The sequence below is a fragment of the Meles meles genome, chromosome 5 (genome assembly GCF_922984935.1).
Source record: "Meles meles chromosome 5, mMelMel3.1 paternal haplotype, whole genome shotgun sequence".
In the NCBI taxonomy this organism is placed as follows: domain Eukaryota; kingdom Metazoa; phylum Chordata; class Mammalia; order Carnivora; family Mustelidae; genus Meles; species Meles meles.
Window position 1 is genome coordinate 87,920,411 of NC_060070.1, and position 25,827 is coordinate 87,946,237.

At 48.5% G+C, this 25,827-nt stretch overlaps 1 long non-coding RNA gene across 1 annotated transcript; it reads right to left on the reverse strand.

Annotated features, from left to right (window-relative positions):
- Window positions 1-7,837: 7,837 nt before the first annotated feature.
- LOC123942529 lies at window positions 7,838-22,389 on the reverse strand. Its single transcript, XR_006818433.1, has 4 exons — window positions 22,278-22,389; window positions 12,921-13,108; window positions 8,811-8,908; window positions 7,838-8,086 (listed from the first exon to the last, which is right to left on the reverse strand). It is a non-coding gene; the product is annotated as an uncharacterized LOC123942529 (long non-coding RNA).
- Between the last annotated feature and the right edge of the window lie 3,438 nt (window positions 22,390-25,827).

Here is a 25,827-nt window from a genome sequence, read left to right on the forward strand (position 1 = left end):
AAAGATTACGGGCTCTGGGTGGGTTCACCAAAACATCAATAGAATCATTTTTGTTGTTGCTTAAGCTTTTATTTATTATTAGACAGAGAGAGTACAAGCAGTGGGGGAGCCAGAGAGGGAGAAGCAGCCTCCCCGCTAAGCAAGGAACCTAATGCGGGACTCCATCCCACGACCCTGGGAGCATGACCTGAGCTGAAGACAGCTGCTTAACCGACAGAACCACCCAGGCACCTCCGCTGAGAATGTGCTGAGAATGGTGCTAGGCACAATGGGAAGCAGTGGGAAATGTGGAGAACGGTATGCACTCCCTGCTCATGGAAATCCGGACACCCTGCGCCGTTTCCAATAGTCATCGAGAATACCTGTACACAGCTCAGACTGATTTCCTTCTGAGTCACGGTTACCATATTCCTGGCTAATATCCCTGGTTATCAACTGAAGCAATAAAACCCCGTCATAATCCACCTGCAGACTGTATCCAAAGGTGATTGACACCTCTGCCGATGGTTGCTGGCATCAGGACCGGGCCGGTCTTGTCTGCGGGGACACAGGCACTCTAAGGGCAAAGAGCAAAGCAGGACTGGGGGTAGGACTCCTGCCTGGCATGTCCCCAGTACATGATGCCCACGTGCTCCTGTGGGTGCTTCAGCACCTGTGAAGCATGGGAACGATGCGGCAGCATTTGCTCAGTTGAAGGCTTCCGGCTGGAGGAGGTGAGATGGGACCCATTCCCACTAGCCAAAGGCTAAAGAGGGGGGTGGCTGTTGAGAGGAGAGGAAAGGAACAGTCCTCGGGGAGTGCCGAAGCCACCGCACAGACCCTTTCTGGCTGTGTGGCCTTGGGAAGATGATCTGACCTTTCTGAGCTTGATTTTCATATTCTCTGGAAAATGGGGATCATCCTAGCGCCTGCCTCCTGCTGTGAGGCTTAGATGAGTTTGTATCAACAAAGGGCTCAGAGCAGCAATGGCATGTGCTTAGCCTCATCTGAGTTAGATGACAGCGATGAGGATGAGGATGGTGGTGATGACGATGATGGGGGGGGGCAGTGATGCTGCTGCTGATGGTAACGGAGATTGTATGCATTTCCTGGAGCTGCTGTCGCAAAGTACCGCACACCGGTGGCTTAACCAGCAGAAGTTCATTGGCTCACGGTCTGTGCAGGCCTCAGCTGCAGGTGTTGGCAAAGCTGGGCCCCTCCGAAAGTAGGAGAAAGACTCAGGTCCTTGTCTCTCTCCTAGCTTCCAGTGGTTTGCTGACAACCTTCGGCGTTCTTTGGCTTGCTGACCCATCACCCTGATCTCTGCTTACACATTCCCATGGCATTCTCCCAGTGTGTGTTTGTCTCCCTTTGTGTCCAGATTTCCCGAGGACACCAGTCATATTGAATTAGGGCCCCACCCTAATGACCTCATCGTGATCATCTGCAAAGACCCTTTTTCCAGATAAAGTCACATTTCTGAGCCCTGGGAGTTAGGACTTGAATGTTTTGGGAAGGACACCACTCAACCCATAACAATGATGATGAGGATGGTGGTGATGATGATGACGAGGGCGGTGGTGGTCGTCTGACCGTGCCCTTCCTTTTTCTCACCTCTCTCTGCCCAATGGCTTTCTTCCTACACTGTTATCACTTAAATAAATGCCTGTTCACTGCCCAGTGTCAGATCTTACCCCTTTACGGCCCATAATCAATACCTATAGCATTGGCTTGCCATCAATCCCACCCCACCATGAACTCACTGTCTTTTTGGGGGTCTTCCGTCCAATCTGAGATGGAGGGGGTGGACATACTGTGCTGGGGAAGTGGGAAACAAGTTGTTCTAGCCAGTGTCACTGTATCGATATTCCCAAGACTCTGAGCAAGCCAGGCATGTGGCTGTATGTTTTATGAGTGTCTGTATAAACAGATGGCGGGGGAGCACTCAGTTGTGACAGGAAGGGGTGATAAGGCATGAAGAGTCATAAACACTTGGGTGCCGGCTTCATCCCAGCTGAGCCCAGGCTTGGTGTTTGCCCAGGTGTGGCCCCTCCCTCCTCCCAGTGCAGATTGTATCACTTGTTGCCGTGGGGGCAAGGGGTTAATCTGGGGGATGGAAAATAAATAAGCACACACTCCGTGGCAACACCCCCACCACCCCCACACACAGGGCACACCCTTTTGGAATAATCCCACATTCAAAAAAAAAAAAAAAGAGTATAACAACAGTCCACTTCTTACCTTCTCCGTATTTTCCGAAACATTTTGGTCCACTCTTTAAAAAAAAAATTTATTTTGAAATCATTTCAAATTTATAAGAATGTTGCAAGAACAATACTAAGAACTCCCTTATCCCTTCACCCAGATTCTTTAACATTTCACCACATTTGCTTTGTCGCCCTCTCCCTTTATATCCACCCACTGATCTTTCTCTGAATTTAAGAGCAAGCTGCAGACGTAATGCCCATCACTCCTAAAAAAAAAAAAAAAAAAAAAAAAACCAAACAAACAAACCAAAAACAAAAACAAAAAAACCAAAACAAAACAACTCTCGTATGAATCACTCTACGGCTCTCCAGATAAGGGAACAGACATACGTAAAGACTGCCATTCGGTCCACAGACTCTGTTCAAATGTTGCCCATGTCTCTTTCCTTTCGTGGTCCAGGATAGAATCCAGGACAGTGCATTGCATTTAGTTGTCATGTCTCAACCATCTTCAGTCTAGAAGTTTCTCCATCTTTCCTGACCTTTGTGTCCTTAGCAGACCTAAAGAGTTCAGGCCTTCTGTGCTGTAGGATGACCTTCAATTTGGTGCCTCTGATGTTTTCTCTTGAGTAGCCCCAGGTCACTTATTCATTCTTGACAGAAACACCACAGATAGGATTCTGTGCCTTCATCCTGTGGTCTGGTCGATGTGTGCCAGCCTCCCACCCCACACAGTCACCATCTCTGTGTAGTAATTAACACTATGCCAATCTCCTGATCCTCATCGAACCTCTGCCTACCAGCTTTAACATCTGTTGACAACTCCTCAGTCAAACACTACTACCTCGGTTGCCAAATGGGAACGTTTCCATTTTTGGCATTCTGTCTACCATTTGTTGGTTGGCATTCAACTACAAGGAAAACCTTCCTCTCTCCCCCATTTGTTTGTTTGTTTGTTTATGTCAGAATGGGCTCATGGATTCCTATTTTATTTAATCGGTTGAAATGCATTAAAATTATTATTTATTTTAGTGTTTAAATTTTCCCAAGTTGAGCCAGATAGACCCCCTTCAGGCTGGCTCCTTTGCCATGTTTCTATAGTGCAGCATTTCCTTAGTGTGTGGTGCACTAAAGCATTCCAGGCTCACTTGTCCTCTCCCTGCTCCAGCCTTGGAATCAGCCACTTCTACAAGGAATTCTGGTTCCTTTTAGTGGAGGGTGGTATTTAGAAACCAAGATTTGGGTGCTCAGTGAGTTGTGCAAGGGACATCATTACTCATTACTTCTAGACCCTCTGAAAAGATAGAGCTAAGACATACATGTATATACAGCCACTCTCATTCACAGTGATTGTATTTTATAAAGTTCGCCAACACTGAATTAGTGAGCACTGAACCATTGCTCTTAGAGGAAATACAAGGTTAGGCTCCTGTGAGCCTCCGGTCGCATTTCTACCAAACAATACATAACCTTGTTTTATGTGTGTTTCTGTTTAAAGGCACTTTATTGGGGTGCCTGGGTGGCTCAGCCATTGGGCGGCTGCCTTCAGCTCAGGTCATGAACCCAGGGTCCTGGGATTGATTGAGCCTGGCGTCGGGCTCTGTGGGAAGCCTGTTTCTCCCTCTCCCACTCTCCCTGCTTGTGTTCCCTCTCTTGCTGTGTTTCTCTCTGTTAAATAAATACGTAAAATCTTTTAAAAATATTATTAAAGACATCTTATTTAATAGATAGTGTTGACTCATGGACATTGAATGCACCGGCATCAGCTCTATAACTTGTACCTGAACAAAGCTTGTCTAACATGTATTTCCTCCATGAGACACATGGCAGCTTTCCTACCTGCGCAATACTAGACGCACTTCAGCTCTATGCTCGGGCTCTGTTTTAAATAGCAACACCAACAGAAAGTACCAAAATGAGAACAAGGTGGCCCTAAATAGACCATGACAAGGACACTTGTTGACAGCATGAGAGTTGAAACAAGGAGACGAAGCATTCCTTGTTGACCTCAGCTGAGACACTCACCGGGACAAACTAAAATTTTTTACCTCTCTGTGCAGGTCCGTAACCTCAAAAGTGCTCCAAGTGTTTACTTTCGGGTTGCAAATACATTTTAGTGAGTAGGTGCGTTTGCAAATATGGAATAATAAGGATCAAAACTCATACAACTCAATAGCCAAAAACCAATCTGATTAAACATGGGCAGAGGATCTGAACAGACATGTTTGCAAAGAAGACATACAGATGGCCAGCAGGCACATGAGAAGTTGCTTAACATCACCGGGGAAATGGGAAGTGGAAATCAAAACTGCAGGGAGATATCATCTCACACCTGTTAGAATGGCCCTTATCAAAAAAGACAAGAAACAACATGGGTTGACAAAGTTGTGGAGAAAAGCAAACCCTTTGTGCACTGTTGGAGGGAATGGAAATGAGTGCAGCTACTATGGAAAACAGTATGGAGGTTCTCAAAAAAATTACAAATAGAACAACTGTGTGATCCAGCAATCTCACCTCGGGATATTTATCCAAAGAAAACGAAAACACTAACTCAAAAAGATATCTGCAAACCCATGTTTACTGCAGTATTATTCAGTAGCTGAGATATGGAAGAAACCCAAGTGTCCATCAACGATGGATGAGTGGATGAGGAGTTGTTTTATATACATGTGAAATATTAGAATATTATCAGCTATAGAAAAAAATGGAAATCTTGCCATTTATGACAGCGTGGATGGACCTAGAGGGTATTATGCTAAATGGAATAAGTCAAACAGAGAAAGACAAACAACATATGATCTCATTTATGTGTGGCATCTCAAAAAACAAAAACACCCCGCAAAACCCCCAAGTTCATGGATGGACAAAACAGATTGGTCATTGCCAGAGGTAGGGCACAGGGGGTGGGCAAAACAGATGAGAAGTATTAGGAAGTACAAACTTCCAGCTATAAAATAAATAAGACCCAGGGATGTAATATACCACATGGTGACTATAGTTAATAACACTGTATTGCATATTTGAAAGTTGCTTGGGACGCCTACATGGCTCAGTCTGTTAAGTGTCCAAGTCTTGATTTCAGCTCAGGTCCTGATCTCAGGGTCATGAGACCAAGCCTGGATAGGGCTCTGTGCTGGGTACGGAGCCTGCTTAAGATTCTCTCTCCCTCTCCCTCCCTCCCTCTGACCCCACCCCCACATACATTCCCTCTCTCTCTAAAAAACAAAAAAACCAAAAAAAAAAAAAAAAGGAAAAATCGATGAGAAGAGATCTTGAAAGTTTTTGTCACAAGATAAAAAATTTGTAACTATCTGTGGTGACGGAGGTTAACTCGACTTATTGTGGTGATTATTTCACAATATGTACAAATATCAAGTCATTATATTGTGCCCCTGAAACTGATACAACGTTGTATGTATTTTTTAATATCTAAATAAAAGTGAGTTCTGACTGTTTATACATACAATGCATACATACACACATAATACCTAATGCAGAGACATCCACAACTCTTTCAGTATCTATCTGTTTGAATGTATTTTATTTATTTTTCTTTTTTACAGATTTTATTTATTTATTTGACAGAGAGAGACACACTAGAGAGGGAACACAAGCAGGGGAAGTGGGAGAGGGAGAAGCAGGCTTTCTGCTGAGCAGGGCACCTGACGTGGGGCTTGATCCAAGAATCCTGGGATCATGACCTGAGCCGAAGGTAGACGCTTAACAGCTGAGCCACCCAGGTACTCCTGTGTGAATGTATTTTAAAACCATGAGCTCATACCCATACTTCCTATCCCAACCCTGAAGCCCCAGATCCTTCTAGCTTTCCCTCTCTCCACGTGCTGGCAAAGCACGTCTCTGACAGTGAGAAACTTAGCTCTCATTATCCCCAATGTATTTACTTCCTGTGCCCACACTCTCTGAGCTGAGCTCTCTCCAGTCAGACATATGGTTCTGTGCAAACCCTTAACTCTCATGGTCTTCCTCCCTTGGCTGCCCCACCCACTCACCCTCCTGTAAGGAGGAGAGACCGAGGAGCAGGGAAGGAGAGGGAAGCTTGGGTAACCATTAGTATCCTATTGGCCTAGCGAGGTAGACAGACTAAGTATTTTTATACCCGTTTTTCAAATGAGGCTCAAAGAAATTGACCCTCCAGCCTCGAGGTCAACAATAAGTAACTCTAATTGCTGAGGGAATCAAATGTGCCTCAGAAAAGTGGCTCTTGGGCCTGCATGACCTTTAGAATCCCCAGGGAACTTTCCAAAGACTAAGACTTGAACTCCAGGCATCAAGAAAGGCAACTGGGAATGGGAACCTGGCAGGGTTTCTTTTCCAAAGCTTTCCAGGGTATCCTGCTGTAGCCAGGGCAAAGAGCCCCAGCTTAAGGACCACTTGAGCCCAGATCAAATTCCTGTTGTGCCGCCTGAGCACAGTTCAAGCTGGCTGCTGAGATATTGGGGGAAGTCCTGGGGCAGAGAGCAGCTTCCATGGGACTGTCCACCATAGCTGCGGCTGCAAGCAGACCCGTGCCTGGAGGGCATGTGAGGCAGGCAATCAGGGGCATCTGCTTCCAATAGATACCACAGAGCGGTGATAACTGGGAGACTTACTGGCTCTTCGTTGGTCAGCCCAGAAAGCTTCTGGAAGGGTGAGCAAGCAAGGAGAAGCTGATCTTTACAGACCCAGGATAGAAAGTCCACCATGATTCTAAGGGCTTTTGTTTTGTTTCTGACAACGGAGCGATGAGGACTCACCCCCTCCCCCACACCCCACCATTTGTTGAGGATGATGCCATGAGGGTAGACGGTGTCTCAGGCTTGAGCACGTAGAGCACATTCTGTCTGCACTGCTCCTACCCCCAGTCCATCCCGCCCAATGCCCAAAGACCACAATGCATCATCCCCTCTTGGCTGAGATCTTTGGAGAATGGGACCCTATGTCCATTTGGAGGGAATTTTAGGGAAGCTCAAAGTTTCAGTTAGGAATTGCATTTGGCTGCTAGTAAGAGAGATTGAAAATGATAGTGAATTAATAAGATAGAGCTTTGTTTTCTCTCCTGTAGAAGAACTCCATAGATAAGCTAGTGTTTAGAGTTTCAGCATCAGCTCCGTGTTGTCGTGATGTCCCAGGCTCCTTCCAGCTGTGTGTCTCTCCATCCTTTGTGTGGGTTTTATCTTTTGGGTCACCTCATAGTCTAAGAGAGCAGCTGGAGCTCCAGCCAGCACAACCAAGTTTGAGGAAGGAGGGAGATAGGGCAAAAGGCACCTGTCAGCTCAATTAGGATGCTCACTGCATTTCCCCTGAAACCTTCCCCCTCCCTCACCATCAGTGCATCATCAGCCATCCTGCAGTGAAAGGGAGTCTGGGAAATGTTTATTTGTCTGTTTTAAGCTGGGTACCTCATCACCTCCCACAATACCTCCCAGTATAGTAAGGAAGAAAGTGAGAGTGGATATGCAATGGCAGCTTTCACTCTCCACATAGGGCTAAGAGCTCTCCCAGTGCTCAGAGGAACTGCTTTAAATCCACGATGGACAGAAACCCTGGAAAGAAATCCCACTTGCGCAGCAAGCTGCCCACTTCAGATTCCACTTGTACAATACCCTGCCCAGCCTTCAGATGGTGGTGATGAAGCTGTTGGTTGCCAAGGGTCCTGGTGGTTTAAGACAAGGGCTCCCAGTTGACAGCAACCCTGTTTGGGAAGCCCAGTGTCCTCCACCAAGGGGAGAGCAGGCCTGGGACCTTGGTCCTGTTTGGATGCCTTTCCCTATGATTCAGCTGCACTCACTCTTGTTTTCCACTTGGCTGGCCCAGCGGAAGTTAGACCCTTCAGGGATCAGTGGTTCCATGCTTGGGAGGGACTGAGATCGACCGGGGAAGCAGAGCCCCATGGAGTGGCCCTGTTAGGAGGTGGTGAAGGAATGGGGAGGAATAAAGTCAGACAGCTACAAACCCAGAAGAGTATGACCCCCAGAAAGGAACCGCCTAAGCCCCAATTCAGTGCCTAGGACCGACTGAACTGACCCCGATTAAATGAGAGAGGGGAGGGGGCTCCTGGACTCTAGGGTCTCTCACTCCTCCCCTTTGCTCCTGGGGTGGGGCCCAGCCTGACCCAGGCAGCCCTTTCCTGACCTTTGAGGCCTGTGACGGCAGTGGACAGGGAGAGGAGACTACTCAGCCTTAGGGTTAAAGTCTCCCTTTCCATGCTTCTTGCACCTGAACACCCCCGACACTTACTTACTCCTTACCAGCACCCCAGTGCTTAAACATTAACGGGGCCCAGTCAAGTAGCTTTCCAGGGGCTTTGGCCCCCTCAGGCACAGATGATTGCTAAGCATCAGCCATTTATTTGTTCATGGAGCAGAATTGCAATTGCTGACTTTGATGCCCTCTGCCCCCAGGCCCTCTGCTCCTGGCCCCCCGCTCCTGGCCCCCCACTAAGGGAGATACAGGCCAACCACACTTCAGCCTCCAACTGCCTCCCAGACCCCACCCATCATTGCTCTGAGCTCATTTTATCACAAAAGCACCAGGTTTGTCCTCAAATGCAAAGGGGGTGAGGAGTGTGGGGGTGGGTGTCTGTAGTGGTGGGGGGCGGGGAGGAGCTGGGACTGTTCTAGTTACCTCTAAGTGACAGGTCAAGGAGAGCTGTAAACCTGGCTTTGACACCTGTGTGACTTCAGGCAAATGACGTAAACTTCCCTGGGCCTCAGTATTTTCATCTGTAAAGTGGGAAAAACTAGATCGATAGATAGACAAACAGATGATAGATGATAGATAGATAGATGGATAGATGACGGGTAGCAGAAGACAGGTAGATAGGTAGATAGTAGATAAATAGAGATAATAGAAGTTTCACAAGGCTCAAGCGAGATCAAGATAACTTATAAATTGCTGCAGATAGGGAGTATCTACAAGGAAATGTTTAACTCCTGCCTGGCTGCCTTTAGGTGCTTCCCCAGGGGTCAGTATTTGGGCAGCCCAGATGCTGAGCGATGACACATCTGGCTGTTAGGTCTCGGAAGCCAACAAAAACACAGCTGACGTCTGCCGTCTCAATTATTCAAAAGTCTCCGACACCCTCGACACTAATGTATAATGTTGGGAATTGCCTGAAATATTTTTAAATGGTCCGTTCAGCACTTTTTTTTAAAGCAGTGTTTTCATTTTTTAACTGAAACATCTTTGAAATGTATTATTACAGCTATATTGTAGAATTCTTTTAAATACTTGTAATGTATAAGGACTAATTTTGAGGTTTTCCAAGGTAAGTGAGCTTACTACTTAAGGAAAAGCATGCTTTGTCAGACAAATTCAAAATGACAAGTTATAGTGTGTGTCCGTTAGGGACTGAAAGTATTTAAAAGTGACTTTGATAGTATTTTCAATTGCAGAAAACTGTTTTCAGGACATAACATGTGGAATTCTTGTATTTCACATCATGAAGAATCATCTGGTTCCTCATCATATGTTTCTTTTTTTTTTTTTTAAAGATTTTATTTATTGATTTGACAGAGAGAAATCACAAGTAGGCAGAGAGGCAGGCAGAGAGAGAGGGGGAAGCAGGCTCCCCGCTGAGCAGAGAGCCCGATGCGGGACTCGATCCCAGGACCCTGAGATCATGACCTGAGCCAAAGGCAGCGGCTTAACCCACTGAGCCACCCAGGTGCCCCGACCTCATCATATGTTTCAAGTCTTGGTTTGCACATGATTGATGGGAGAGAAGGTTTCAGGTCACTCCCCCACCCCCACCCCCACCCCCACCCTTTTTTTTTTTTTTAAAGGATTTTGCCTATTTATTTGAGAGGGAAAGAACACAAGCAGGGAGAGAGGCAGAGGGAGAAGCAAGCTCCCGCTTAGCAGAGAGCCCGACCTGGGGCTCAATCCCAGGACCCCTGGATCATGACCTGAGCCAAAGGTAGATGATCAACCAACTGAGCCACCCAGGCATCCCTCAGACTGCTTTTCCTAAGTGTGTCTGCACACATAACACAGGGAGGCTATACATAGCCTCCATTTCCAATAAAAACACAGCCAGGTTGGAAAGAATCAGCCCTTTTTTTGTTTCATTTTAATATTGTTCAATAATAAGAGCCCAGGACAGCTTGTTGTGCTTTAAAAATAATTTTGATCAGATGAATGCAAATTACAGATCTGCTGATGAGCACTGGGAGGCAAATTGCCAAAGCCCATACTGGGTGGTTGTACTCTAGAATCAGTAATTTTTCTCCTTCCTCTTCCAAACCAACCAGCCATCGTAGAGAGATAAAACAATAAACGACAGTATCTGAAAACGGTTTAAGTTTGTTTAATGGTCAAAAAACAGACATCAACTATCTCCCGTAGCTGAATAAGAGGCTTCACCCCCACTGAGCCACAAAGATTGTGGGCTCCCCTAGTAGGCTCTCATACCTCCCTAGGGAGAAGTTTTTAATTTGTTCCAATTTACTTTTGAACAGGTAATATGGTCAGGTGGTTTCAAATGCAAAAACTACAAAAGCAAAGTGAGATGGCTGGGTCAAATGAATGTGCATTTATAATTCTGAGGGCTGTAGCCAAATTGTTCTCCAGTGGATTTTTTCCAATTTACATGCTCAGCAGAAAGATCTGAGTGTTGTTTTTACATATCTTTGCCAAATCAGTATACGGACAAATGTTTGATGTTTGTAGGTAGAAACTGTATGTTGGTGCTTGTTTAAATATGCAGTTCCCTCATTGCAGGTGAAACTGGGCATCTTTTCAAATGTTTGAGCCATTCAAACTTTTTCTCCCTGTGGATTGTCTGTTGATGTCCTTTGCTTACTCTTTTTTTTCTATTGAAGGTTGTTGGGCTTTTTTCTTATTGATTTGTGGGAGCTCTTTATATATATTAGGGAAATTAACTATCTGTTTATGATGTTAACCGCAAATTCTTTTCCAAGTTTTTTGCTTGTCCTTTGGTTTTGTTTATGATAGCATCTACCACACAGAAATTTGAAAATAAAAAAAACACTTTTGGGGAAGTAAATTTATCAAGCTTCTATTTTACAGTTTTTGTGTCATAATTAGAAAGCCTCAGGGTGAGAAAAGTGATTATTTAATTTGTTGAAGTAATAAGGCACTGACATGGAAAGAGATACCATCAACTCCTTTGACTAAAAGACCCTGGTTAAGAAGACTTTGGGACACCCTGGGCTTCCATAAGCCTTTCGTTGGTATAAGTTGATTTATTCCAACGTTTGCACTGAAAAAGAGTGAAAATGGAAACCCGGAGCGGGAAAGTCCACACAGGGTTGGTGTAGAATGAGTCTGTCCCCTTCCTGGGACCTTGCTCTCTCTTCATAAGGCACCCCAGGTGGAGGGAAGCTCCACCCTTTCCTGACTGCTGGGAAAGCTGGGGGGGTGGCAGGGCGGGTGACTCCTGTTGGCTCCAAAGAGGGAGGCAGATTCACTGTGAGCAATGACCTCTGTGCTCTAAAGGGTGGGGAAGGGGGCGCCTGGGTGGCTCAGTGGGTTAGGCCGCTGCCTTCGGCTCAGGTCATGATCTCGGGGTCCTGGGATCGAGTCCCACATCGGGCTCTCTGCTCAGCAGGGAGCCTGCTTCCTCCTCTCTCTCTGCCTGCCTCTCTATCTACTTGTGATCTCTCTCTGTCAAATAAATAAAAAATTAAAAAAAAAATCTTTAAAGGGTGGGGAAGGAGCCTTAGCTACCTTCTCTTACTGCCATCTTCCCTGGTCCTCCCCCTCCTGGACCCCTACCCCTTTCCTGTCAGAATGCCCACCCTCAGTGCCCAGCACCCTTCCCTTGAGCCATACCCTGAGGACTGGTTCCTTTCCTTAATATCTGCACTTCTAAGAGACAATGCCTTAGGGGGGCACCTGGGTGGCTCAGTTGGTTAAGCATCTGCTTTCGTCCCAGGTCGTCTGGTGCTTGTGCTCTCTCTCACTCACTGTCCCTCAAATAAATAAATAAAATCTTAAAAAAAGAAAGAAAGAAAGGAAGGAAGGAAGGAAGAAAAAGAAAAAAAGAGGCAGTGCCTTAGCTTACAGTGAGTTGGGTTTACTGAGAGGAGAAGCTCACATAGCTCAGGCTGCAGGGTCTGTCTTGCACTTTCCAGACCCCGTGATGGGCCCCAGCAATGTGTTCGCACTATCACAGGTTTCTGCAAAATTTGTCATTTAGAGGGAAAGCATTATTTGGGGGGTCCCTCCTGCCCTCTCTAAAATCACATGGAACCACAGAGCACTGTGTCTTCTTCACCCCTGGGTCCCCAGTCCCTCATGCTGAGCCTGAATCTGGCCTGTAGCATGGAATGAGCCAGGGAGCAAATGAGGGAAGAAGGTGCCCCACGCATGCGCTAGTCACCTCCCCTGCTCAGCCCTTCTCAGAGAAGCAGATGCAGGCAGAGGCCCTGACTCCCTCCCCTAAGCCCAGCTCAGCAGCCACTTCCTCCGGGCTGTGGTCAGAGGTGCAGGTGGGCCCTTGACTGAGGGGTGGGAGGAAGGTGGTGTCCTTGGATGAGGGGTGCTCAGTGTTCTCCGGGTTGAGGTGGAGTGTGAGTTAAAGTGTGAGTGGAAGTTTCTGAGTGAGCAGGGGGAGGGGACCAATGCCCCACAGTCCACATATGTGCACCTCCCACCTCCTCCCACACTTTTGGGTGGTGTTCCCTTTCTTCCCATTCCCTTTGTCACCCTGCCTTTGGAACCCTTCCTAATTGGCAAGTCTTTCCAGATCATCTCCAATCCAGACCACACCTCCCTTCGGTGTCTCCTTGGGAATTTTGGGTGTGATTAGCTCTCTTTGTTCATCCACTTCTATTGTTTGGCCTCTTCTGTCCTCTCCTGGGCTCTGCAATTCCTGCTCCTTACAGCCTGTTGGGTCCTCCTTCCTGGTGGGGACAGCGTCCCTCCTCAGACTAGGTGCTCTGTTCCCTCGTAACTTCCTGTATTAAGAACAGAGAGGTGGGGTAGGGAAGGTCACTTTTAAAAGATTTTATTTATTTATTTGACAGAGAGAGAGATCACAGGCAGAGAGGCAGGCAGAGAGAGTGAGAGGGAAGCAGGCTCCCTGCTGAGCAGAGAGCCCGATGCGGGACTCGATCCCAGGACCCCGAGATCACGACCCGAGCCAAAGGCAGCGGCTTAAACCACTGAGCCACCCAGGCGCCCCGGGAAGGTCACTTTTAGATGGGGATGTGGGGATGAGTGGAGACCAAGGGGTCTATTACAAAGACCCCAAGAAGGTATTTGAAAATCATATGGACTTTTCTCCCCTTTCTTCTTCTCTCTTAATTAAAAAAAAAAAAAAAAGGCACTAAATTTGACTTTAGCTTCAAAATTCCAACTATATAAGGAGTGCTGAGTGAAACTTAAGTATCTTCTATCCACATCCTTTAAACACCCTGTTCCCCTACTTGCGGTCAAATACTATTATCAGCCACCACCTTGTATGAAAGATGTTTATGTAGACTTAAACTTTCTCTTTAATTAAAAGAAAATGTTTTGCCACCACATTGGACAAGTGGCAATATCTTTAAAGCTGACCACTTGCTTGCCCTAGGACCCGGCAATGCCTTTCCTAGGTTTCCCCCCAAAGAAATGCACGTGTCTGCGCACCATGAAACTTCAAAATGTCCATAATAGCCTCATGTATAAAAATCAAACAGCAGAAACGTCTTAAATGCCCATCAAAGGTAGAATGGATAAACAGATCATGGACTATTCTTCTAATGGAATATTAGGCAGCAATGAACATGAAGACAGGGCTGTTACATGCGACAACACGAACGGCTCTCATAAACATGAGGTTGAGTGAAAAGAAGCCAGATTCAGAAAGGGGTGTATTGTGTGATTCTGCTTATAGAAACACTGCAACAACACATCGATAGTGTTAGGTGTCAGGCTAGTGGTTACATTTGAGGGAAGAGAGGGCAGGTGACAGGGAACTGGGGAGACAGGTAACTAGAACACTCTGGGTCCCTGCTTGGACTCAGGACCTGAAGACCTTTTTCTGGTCCGGGCCCATGGCACACTGGAGTTGAGGACCCACAAGAAAGTAGGGATGGGTGTGACATCATGACAGAGGAAAGGCATCCCAGCTTGGGAAATGTGGTGAGTCCCACAAGGGCTGGGGGGACCGGATGACCAGCCCTGCACTTGGTTTTGGCAGCATGTCAGCCTGAGCAGGGCTGGGAGACAAATGCGGTGGTGAATGAATAAGGCCCAGGATTGGAATCAAAAAACCTTCCCATTCAGTTCAGCAGATGCTGAAGCACCCGTCCTGGGCCAGACTCAGGTCTAGGCTCTCTAGGGACCCAAGATAAAGAAGACTTGGTCTCTCCTCTCGTGGAGCTCACAGTCCAGTGGTAGAATGATGTAGCAGATAGATGACTAGTTAGCATGCCATGTGACACACGCAAGGGAAGTATGTGCTACATCCCAGGGGCCCAGAGAAGGAAATATGGAACTTGAACCAGGAGATGACACACGAGAGCTGAGTCGTGAAGGGCAAGCAGGAACCTCGAGGCCAGCAAAGCCACTCTTTTTTTTTTTAAGGTTTTATTTATTTATTTGACAGAGAGAGAGAGAGATCACAAGTAGACAAGAGAGGCAGGCAGAGAGAGAGGGGGCAGCAGGCTCCCCATTGAGCAGAGAGCCCGATGCGGGGCTCGATCCCAGTACCCTGAGATCATGACCTGAGCTGAAGGCAGTGGCTTAATCCACTGAGCCACCCAGGTGCCCCAGCAAAGCTACTCTTGATAGGGGCACAGCGTGTTTGAAAGCTCAGAGGTAAGGAAGATCATGGTGTGTTGGGAAACTGCATTTTCTTTGGAGTATAAAATCTGTGCAGCAAAGTGAAAAGAGATGAGGAAGCTTCTGGAAGAGGGCAGGACCCGGAACTGTGAAGAGCTTGGCTTACCTCACTCAGAAGTTTGGACAGGAATCCACCTTTCATCCATCTTACCTTTCCTCCCTCCCTCCTTCCCTTCCTTTCTCTCTTTCTCTTTCTCCACCCTTCCTGGCTCCCTCCCTCTTTTGCTTCACTTTCCTCTTCCTATCATACAACTAATAGTGCCCCCTGATAACTCTGGGACATGCAAAAACCAAGAGTAGAAGCTCAGTGAAGACAAGAACTTTGCTGATTCCCCATCATTTCCCCAGGGTCTATGTGTGGCACCTGACATTATGCAGACGCTCAAAAAAATATTTGCTGGTGACATGGGTGCTGGGAGGCACCCTGCGGGCACAGTCTGAGCAAGACAGACAGGGGAACTGTCCCCATTGGAGTTGCTTTAATTCGCCAGTAACAGTAACCTAGCAAGTGCCGTGACAGGGAATTGGGGCAGAAACACCTAACCCTGGCGTGTGGTAGGGAATCCGGGGAAGGCTTCCTGGAGTGAGCAGTGCAGAAGCTGAGAACTGAAGGTCTGGGAGGGAATTAGTCTGAGGGAGCATGTTCCAGGCAGAGGGAAGAACATTTGAGGAAGCCCAGAGGCCAGAGAGCCCTGGTTGGGGGTGTGCTGGAGGGGGTGTTGACTTTAAGGATGAAAGGGGTACAGTGTAGAGCTACAGGAGGGGAGCAGAAGTGAGTACAAAGTTGAGTAGTGGTCATATTTTGAAGGTCAAAGTAAGAACGTGGGGTTTTGTCTTGACAATAGCGGGATTTAGGGAAAAGAGTGCTGTAGTATATTTTGTAGCAGAGAGAATAGATCTGAGGGAGCAAGGAGATGGGAGGCAGGCAGACAAGAGACTGTTAACAGCAGGGGACAGTGGTCCTGGTGAGGCCAGAGGCCCTGGCAAGGATAGGCCAAAGAGCAGAATTCCGGAAGTCCTTCAAAGGTAGACTGGTCTCAGGGCACCTGGCTGGCTCAGCCGGTGGAGCTTGGTGCTCTTGACCTTGGGGTTGTGAGTTTGAGCCCCACATTGGGTGTAGAGATTACTTGAAAATAAAATCTTAAAAAAAAAGAAGAGGGGCACCTGGATGGCTCAGTGGGTTAAGCCTCTGCCTTAGGCTCAGGTCATGATCCCGGGGTCCTGGGATCGAGCCCCGCATCAGGCTCTCTGCTCCACAGGAAGCCTGCTTCCCCCCTCTCTCGGCCTTCCTCTCTGCCTACTTGTGATCTCTCTCTCTGTCAAATAAATAAATTAAAAAAAAAAAAAAGAAGAAGAAGAAGAAGAAGGTAGACTGGTGTTGGGGACTGAAGCGCAGAGGAGGCAAAGGCGAGAGGAGTCTAGCATGACTAGCATGACACCAGGGTTCCTGCCGGGACACTGGACTCAATTCTGGGAGGAGGAGCCCAGATATTATGCAAATGCTAGACAAAGTTCCTGCCACTTCTCCTCCTCATTCAAATGCAGTTTGCTTTGGTTTCGTGGATGATGACTGACAGAAGTGACGGATGGGCTGCCCTGGAGCTCTGCTGGCTCTCATCCCCCTGCCCTCTCCTTGCCAGGAGGCTCCTTCCTGTCTCAAGGGCTCACCCTGGCTCTGGGTCTTGGTCTTTGGACTTTCTTCAAGGTCCCTTCTCCTCCCTCCACTCCCTAGCTCTTAAGAAAGCAGAAAATTTTTCCTTCCTGGCCCTGTGCCCAGCTGCTGGCTCAGGATTGCATGAGCCTTCCCTGCTGGCACCTGCTTCTTGCTCATTCCTGCATGGAAATGCCCCACCAGGGACAGGCTCTACCACCCCGACTCGCTTTCCCTTTCTTCCGCCTGCGGTTTCCATCTAGCCTGTCAGGCTGACCCTTCCTCCACCTTTGGTGTGCTCTCTCATCCTTCCAGTGAAGCCACAGCTTCTCTGAAAAATCTTCACCCTTCGAGGACCTCCTTGATTGTGTGTGAGTGTGTGTTCCTCAAGCGTGCACTCACACGGAGCGATAGGTCTGCTCCAACACAGGCATGTGCCCAGTCTGACCCTGACACATAGATATGGAGGCCCAGAGCGGGTATGTGCAGGGAGACAGGCCAGACTGGAAGTTCCCCAGGGCAGAGACTGGTCTGATTTGTTCATTTCACATCCCCGGAGCCTGGCACCTGGCAGGTGCTCGATAAGCATGTGTCAAATGGAAGAATGTGGCAAATTTGGACATGAGCTGTTGCAGACTTCCTTTTAACTGCCTGTCCAGTTGCAGGGAGTGTGGTGAGTTGAAGGGTTCTAGGTTTTAGAGTCTTCTAGAAGCCTGGGGCTGGGGCTATAGGATAGGGAGAAGGGGCACCCGGGACACAAAATGTGAGGACACGCTGGCCGTCAAGTTCATGTGAGCACCTCCTGTCAGCGTGTGCTTTAGGCACTGCCTCACCTCTCCAGTCTTGACCTTGAGGACCACTGGCTGAGTACAGCCGTGGTTCTAGGGCCTGGTCATTTTGCCCAATGCCATCAGGGCTCCTCTGCTGGGCAATCTTTGCTCTGCTGTTCCCTGGATGGGCTTGTAGAGAATGGTCAGATCTGCACAATCCCACCCTTCACAGAAGTCACTCCCTGGTGACCCTTTCCCATGCCCACCTCCATCTCAGCAGCTGCATTCTAGAGAACACAGCCTGCTGAACAAGTCTATCCAGATGACAAAGAAATAGACACTCACACACATGCCCATGGAGTACCTCTCGCTCAGTCCTGAACCCGGTGCTTGGCATACATTAGGTGCTCAATAAATCACCAGAGAATGGCTGAATGGGGAGGAGATCCCCAGGATGGTGGGAGGCCAGTGACCAGATAGTTGCCCCAGCTAGATGTCCTTAACCTGGGGTTCCCAAGGAACCTTGAAGACAACAGTGAAGGTGAAAGGATTCTTTCCATGGAATCCCAATCTCGTGGACTATGTGCTTCTAGATGAGATAAGGACATTCGGGCTAACTAAAAGGCCCAACCTTCTGTTTTGGCAGGAATGATATCAGGGTAGTGTGGTAACACGGGGTTATCTTGGGGTGAGCAATAGTTCCCAGTGGCAACTCCATACAAACATGTTTTTCACTGGGCACAGTGGAGATGGAAGTGAGGAGTGGGAAGGCCAATGGCTCTGGAGGGTCATAGGAGGCATCCTCAGGCAAATAAATGATCTCACATCTCTTTCTGAGGCTCAGCATTCTCACCCGTGGAAACTAACAGGACCCAGAGTCCGGGGTTTTGAAAGTCAGATCCCAAGATACTTTCCCCTCCATTATCTCCTTTGATTTTCACAGTAATCCCAGTGGCTCCCTGGGCAGGAAGCCCTATTATTCTGATTTGCCTTTCAAAGCCAGCCTAGATAAGCCCTTTTCCAATAAAGGCTTCTCCCCCTGCCCATCCCCCTTCCCCTCAACCTTGGGCCCCACCTCCAGGTTAATCATTGCATCTTGGGGGCTGGACAGCCTCTGAATCTGGCACCGGCTCCTGCCCTTCTACTCAACTCCCAACCTTGTGTCAAGGGCATTGACCGCTCATTGTCCCTTGATTTCCCAGGGCCTGGCACACAGTAGGGCCCAATGGCTGTTGTAAGAACACCAAATGTATCATTTGCAGGGCAGATCACCATCTGGATTCTGTCTTCCACAGTGTTCCTAAGTCCACTCTGCATCAGCTCTCTCTAGAAGCTCAACAGGTGGACAGTTGTGTCTTCCTCCCAGTCACTAGTGAGGATACTGGCCAGGAAGGATCCAAGAGCAGATCCCTGGGCCCCCTCTGTATAGGGTGTCACTCCCAGGAAACCAGTCCTACAAGTAGCTGGTTCCAATACCAAAGAACTTGGAAATTACCAACCTGCCCTGGTCCCAATATCATTGTACAAGCGCCATGCCAAATGCTAGTTCCTGCCTCCTCCCTTCCCTAGTGGGTGAAGGTGGGCAAAGGGAAGACTCCCAATGGGTTTCCAGTTTACGCCTTTATTACGACCCGAGTACAGGGGTCCCCCCCATTCCCCTTTGTACCCGCAGCCACTTTGTAATTTATCCAGAGTCTGTCTCCTGCTCTCAGGGTTCTGGGTGGCCTTCTCCTTGGGAGGAATTTGAGGGGCGAGGCAGCAGCTGGGTTCTGGCTGTGTGGAGGTAAACAGCAATAATTTGGAGCTGGGCAGCCCCAGCTGAGCTCCCCTGGCAAGTCACTGCCCCTCTCTGGGCCCCAGGATCCTCCTTCTGGGAAATGGGGCTAATAACAGTATCTTCTCATTGGGTGATTAAGTGTTTTGGGGAGGAAATATTTGTGAAGGGACGGGCAGAATAAGTGGGAGTAGTAATTTTTTTTTTAAAGATTTTATTTATTTATTTGACAGGCAGAGATCACAAGTAGGCAGAGAGGCAGGCAGAGAGAGAGAGAGGAGGAAGCAGGCTCCCTGCTGAGCAGAGAGCCCGATTTTGGGGGGGGGGGGGCTCCATCCCAGGACCCTGGGATCCTGACCCGAGCCCAAGGCAGAGGCTTTAACCCACTTAGCCACCCAGGCGCCTCGGGAGTAGTGATTTTTATAATCATCTCCAAACTCAGTTGCCATTGAGGGGCAGTAGGAAAAGCTGGGCCGGACCCCTCCAGAGCAGCCTATGCCAGCCCCTGTAGCCTTGAGGGAGCCCAAGAGCTGCCCCCAGGTGAAGGGTATATGGGCAGCCCTTCACTCCCTGCTGGCAGGGCTGGGATGTCCTGGGTGCTTGCATCAAATTTGGGATGGGGGATCCAAACGGATCCTTGCTGGCAAAGCCCTGCTCTCCCTGGGCACAGAAGCGGCGAGCCTTAACAGACTTTGCCGGTGATGAAATGTACCCACTGTGGGTGGGGCCCGTCAGCCGCTGGCATGGCCATGCCGCTCCACCCCACCCGGGCGAGGACAGAACAGCGTGTCTCCCTCTGGGTGTCAGCCTGACCCAGAGTCCCGGGTCCAGGTACAAGGGTGGAGAATCAGGCAGAGAGAGCGAGACAGTGGACCCTGGTTCAAGTCTTGGCTCTGTTTCTGATAAACTGATGTGATTTGGGGTAGGCCCTTGCCCTTGCTAAGCCTCAGTTTCAAGACAGTTCTAAAACCCTTTTCAGCTCAAGGAGGTATCCCCCTCCCACGCTCCCAGGGAAAGGCTGGGGTGGGGGCAAGATGTCTCTTGCCTTCTTGCTTCTGTCAAGAAAACTGGGTTTGGTTTCTAGTTTCTTTTATTCATTCATTCATTCATTCATTCATTCACGTTTTCTTAAGGACAGGGCCCATTTGGCCCAACACCCATTTTTTTTTTTTAAGATTTTTATTTATTTATTTGAGAGAGAGAATGAGAGAGAGAGAGAGAGAGAAAGTGAGCATGGCTGGGAGGAGGGGGAGTTGTCAGAGGGAGAAGCAGGCTCCCCGCTGAGCTGGAAGCCCAGTGTGGGGCTCCATCCCAGGCCCTGGGATCATGACCTGAGCTGAAGGCAGACGCTTAACCGACTGAGCCACCCAAGTGCCCCTCCTATTCTTGAGGCTGAAGGGTTGAGGGGAGAAGAAAGGTCACAAGCCCCCGTCTACCCCAGATCAGTCAGATGACAGCAGTGTGGGCTCAAAGGGTGTGATGGCAGCTCTGACGGGTCAGGTGGGACTGAAGGAGAGTAGGATGGGGTAGGATGGGGCACACCAGAGGGAAAGGGGGTGCATGCTGGCTGAAGGGCAGGGTATGCACCTGAAACGCCAGGAATCAAAGGCCTGGATGGTGAGCAACCTCCCTCAGACTACTCAGACCTTCACTTCTGGCCCCTGCCCAGACCTGGGCCCAGTCCTGCTGTGGGGGATCCCTGGGGGCTGGGGGCAGCGTGTTGTGGGTCATGCCGGCTCTGTCGGCAGCTTCAGTGGCTGCTCTCAACTGGTCACCAGCAGCCACTGTAGGGACGAGATGGGCCAGCTGTGGAGGCTGTGTCACTAGCTGCCTCTCTCTCATCACTCTCCCTTCCAGTTTTCATTCTTGGTTCTCTCCCTCTCGGGAGCTGTGATTTTCCTACCGCTGAGTCACCCAGGGAAGGGCAATAAAGGAGGGTGATTAAAAGTGTTTCAGTTCCTGGGATTTCCCATTTCTGTTTACAGGAATTCAAAGCAAAGCCACAGCAGTACCTGTGGCCAGCTAGACAAAAGCCTCTGTGGGGGCCTAATGAGGTACTCCAACCAGGCTGGGACTCTCTTAGGGCACAGCCAGGGTCGTCTGACAGACCCAGGGCTCCCTGAGGACAGGGGCACTACCTTCTCTCAGATTGAGGCAGGGCTATGTCTCCCCTCAGATTGGGGTCCCTGAGGGCAGGGCTGAGTCTCCCCCCTCAGACTGAGCCTCTCTGAGGGCAGGACTATGTCTCCCCTCAGACTAGGACTCCCTGAGGTCATGACTGTGTCTCCCCTCCTACTGGGGCTCCCAGAAGGCAAGGCTGTGTCTTTCCCTCAGACTGGTGCTCCCTGAGGGTAGGGCTGTGTCTTTCCCTCAGACTGGTGCTCCCTGAGGGTAGGGCTGTGTCTTTTCCTCAGACTGGGGCTCCCTGAGGGCAGGGCTGTGTCTTTTCCTCAGACTAGGGCTCCCTGAGGGCAGGGCTGTGTCTTTTCCTCAGACTAGGGCTCCCTGAGGGCAGGGCTGTGTCTTTTCCTCAGACTAGGGCTCCCTGAGGGCAGGGCTGTGTCTTTTCCTCAGACTAGGGCTCCCTGAGGGCAGGGCTGTGTCTGCCCTCATAGTGGGGCTCCCAGAGGGCAGGGCTCTGTCCTTCCTTCAGACTGGGGCTTCCTGAGGGCAGGGCTGTGTGTACCCCTCTATCAGGTGTTTCCCAGGGGATATATTCAGCTCTCATCGATATCAAGCCTCCTGTAGCCAAGGGTCACTGTGTACCTCTTCAGGGGAACTCTTGGACCCACTGTCAGGAGCAGACCAGGTGGCCTCCTGGGGAGGAAGTTGCCAGGACATAAAGTCTCTCATTGCTCTTCCATGTTCCTTTTTCCTCTTGCCTTTACTCTCCCGATCAGACCACAAAGGGTTGCAACCCTTTCTTCATCTTCTCCCACCCATCCCACATTGAATCTATTGCTACCCAGCCCTTTGGTCCCCTGTGCTAACCTCGAACCACTCTGCTACTGATCGACCAGGGAGCAAAGGTGACAGAATTGGACACTGCAGGTGAAACCAGTGACCAAACAGACGGTGGAAGGACTGGCCGTCTTCCCTCTTACCTCCTCCTGCGGATGGCTGACCGAAGTCCAGTTGGGCTCGCTCTGGTTCTGCCTTCACTGGGAGCTGAGGGCCAGAGAACTGGCTTGCGCTGTGCTCAGGGGGAGATAAGAGGAATGCTCTGCTGATAACTGGCTCGGACCAGGGGAAGCGAACGTCAGCTACCTGTGAGAGAGTCTGCCAACATCTGCCATGCCCTACATCGTTGGTGACTCTGACGTCACTGCCTTAGGGCAGCCCAGGGTGACTCCTGTTTGGCCTGGTGGCCCCTTCCACACATGGCTGTCCCTGGAAGCAGCAGCTACTCTTTGCAGAGCCTGTCCTTTGGACCATGGCTGTTAAAGAACGCTGATTTTTCTCAAACTTTTCCACCAGAATGGTGTCCAAAGGGGCCAGACCACATTCCCCCCAAGGGCCTTGGCTCAAGACAGCCAGCTCAAAGTCCTAGCGGGATCTCAGGGCTTCTGTTTATCTAAAACCCGCACATAAATTTTGCATTCTATTCCATCATAACTGTGTTTAATACAAAAATAATATTATTTTCCTCACATTCTTTGAGTCAAATAGATGTTGCAGGAAGATGGGGCACATTTATCCTTTGGCTTTGTGGCCAAAGCAAAATGGTGGCATAATGGTGCCAGCGGTGGGAGCCTAGTACAAGTGGCACAGGGCTCATGTGGCCTTAAATTTAGTCCTAGAGTAAACCTGCCACCCAACCTCAGCTGTGCAAGAAGGCTCTCTGTCGGGGGCGCCCAGGTGGCTCAGTGGGTTAAGCATCTGCCTTCAGCTCAGGTTATGATCTTGGGGTCTTGGGATTAAGCCCCGCATTGGGCTCCCTGCTCAGCAGGGATCTGTTTCTCCCTCTCCCTCTGCCCCTCCCCAACACTTGTGGGGAAAAAAAAAACTCTCTGACCTTCCTTACCTCCCTTACCCAGGTATTCTAGTGGAAGATCCATGGTCACTTAGCTACCTGAGGATGTGAACAGGGCTGGGTGACGGGTTGGGGATGTGCTCCCCTATGTGTAGAGCTCTATGGCTCTTCCTTCCAGGGACGACTTGGCTCTGTTCCCTTGAAGAGACTTGAGAGGAATCCCATTAATGGATTTAGGCAGTTAGTGAATCCAGGCACAGTTGGGGATGTCTGCCATATCTGGTTCCAGAAGACCTTGTCATGCCCACAAGGTTGGCCACTTGACAGGCTGGCGTGTGGCACACAGCAGCTCCTGGCGGGGTCTGGAGGTTTCATGCCCTGAGGAGGAGCTTCTTTGAGCTCAGGGAGCTTCCCCTTCCTGCTCCGAACCAGTCCCAAGACCCAAAGTTTCTCTCCTCCAGATGCCTCTCAAATCCATTTCACTTCATTTTTTCCCCCCAGTTTCGTTGTGAAGTCATTGAGATACAGCACAGTGTAAGTTTTAGGTGGACAGTATGACAACTGGACTTCCGCATATTGTGAAATGACTTTCACAGTAAGTTTAGTTAACATTCATCCATTTATATATGGATATATAAACAAAGAGAAAAAAGAATGATTTTTCCTTGTGATGAGAATTCTTGGGATCTACTCTTTTTTTTTTTTTTGGAGGTTTTTTTTTTTTTTAAGGATTTTATTTATTTATTTGACAGATGGAAATCACAGAGAAGCAAGGTAGAGAGAGAGGAGGGAGCAGGCTCCCTGCTGAGCAGAGAGCCCTATGCGGGAGCTTGATCCCAGGACTCTGGGATCATGACCTGAGCTGAAGGCAGAGGCTTTAACCCACTGAGCCATCTAGGTGCCCCTTGAGATCTGCTCTTTTAGGAACTTTCAAACACACCATACGGCAGTATTAACGATGGTCACTGTGCTACACCTTAACTCCCCAGGGCTTAACTCGCCCCTAACCAGAAGTTTGTACCTTTCAACTACCTACATCTAATTTCCCCTCCCCAACCCCCTGCCTCTGGTAACCACAAATCTGTTCTCTTTTTATGACTTCTTTCCTTTCCTTCCCTCCTCCCTCCCACCCTCCCTCCTTACTTTCTTCTCCCTTTTCTTCTTCTTCTTTTTTTTTTAAGATTTCCACATGTGAGATCACAGATTGTATCTTTTTGTCCGACTTATCTGATAGCATAATGCCCTCCAGCTTCATCTATGTGGTCACAAATGGTAGAATTTCTTTTTTATGGCTGAATAATATTCCCTTGTATCCATACACCACATTTCCTCTACCCATTCAACTGTCAGTGGACTCTCAGGTTATATTCCATATCTTGGCTCCTGGAAATAATGCTGCAGTGAACATGGAGGTGCAGATATCTCATATGTCCAGATATATTCCCAGAAGGGGACTTGCTTGATCATATGATATTCCTATTTTTAATTTTTTGAGGACCTGGTATACTGTGGAAACAGTGTAAAAACATAGTGGCTGCCCCAGTTTACAATCCTACCGGCAGTGCTTAAGGGGTCCTGGTATTTATCTCTTCCTTTTTCAGTGACAGCCTTTCCAACAGGTGTGATGTGATATCTTATGGTGGTTTTGATTTGCAGGTCCCTGGTGATTAATGACATTGAGTACCTTTTTATGGACCTGTTGGCCATTCATAGGTCTTCTTTGGAAAAATGTCTATTCAGGTCCTTTGCCCATTCTAATTAAAAAAATTATTTGTGGGTGTTTTTTTTTTTTTTTTTCCTATCAAAGCACTTGAATTCTTTATACATTTTCGATATTAGCCCGCTATGGTCTGCAGGTATTCTTTCCTATTCCCATAGATTGTATTTTCATTTTGTTGACATTTTCTTCAAAATAATCTTTGAATCTTATCTCAGTATCTTATCTTATTTTTTGGTTTAAAGCTCTTTAAATCCTCTCTCCCTAGAATCCAGACAAAGTCCAACTGGTCTGGCTATCTCTATCCTCATCTCTTTCCTCTTTCTAGACTCTGACATCCTTTTCTTTCTTCTGTCAGAAGCTTTGCACATGCTGTTCCCTCTCAATATAGAACACTTTTCCCCTCATCCCAATCATGTGCCCTATTCTTCTCCCCCAACAGTCTGACTCTTAATCATACATCCTCTTACTCATCCTGCACATTCCTGTCTCTCATGCTCCAGGCCTGGGGGGAAGTTTTTCCTCAGGCTCCCAGAGTACCTTTCCTCACAGCTGGGTGAGGAGCTTGTGTGATGTGATGTGGTGTCCTCTTCTCTCAAGGGTGGGCCACAACAAATCAGGAATCAGAAAAGACTCTGGTCTTTGTGTCTCAAGCCCTTAGGGGAACTACAAGGATCCGGGAGTGAAAAATAGGGGAAACATTAAAAAAAAAGTAAGCCTATGAAAAGATGCTCAACATCATTAATTATTAGAATCACTAGGGATATGCAAGCCAACCCTACAATGAGATATGATCACACACCCATTAGGATGACTACTATCCAAAACCAAACAAACAATACAATAAGTACTGACTTAGAGAAGCTGGAACCCTTGTCCACTGTTGGTGGGAGTATTAAAATGGTGTAGTAGTGGGTGGCTACTTTGGGTGGCTCAGTTGGTTAAGGGTCTGCCTTTGGCTTAG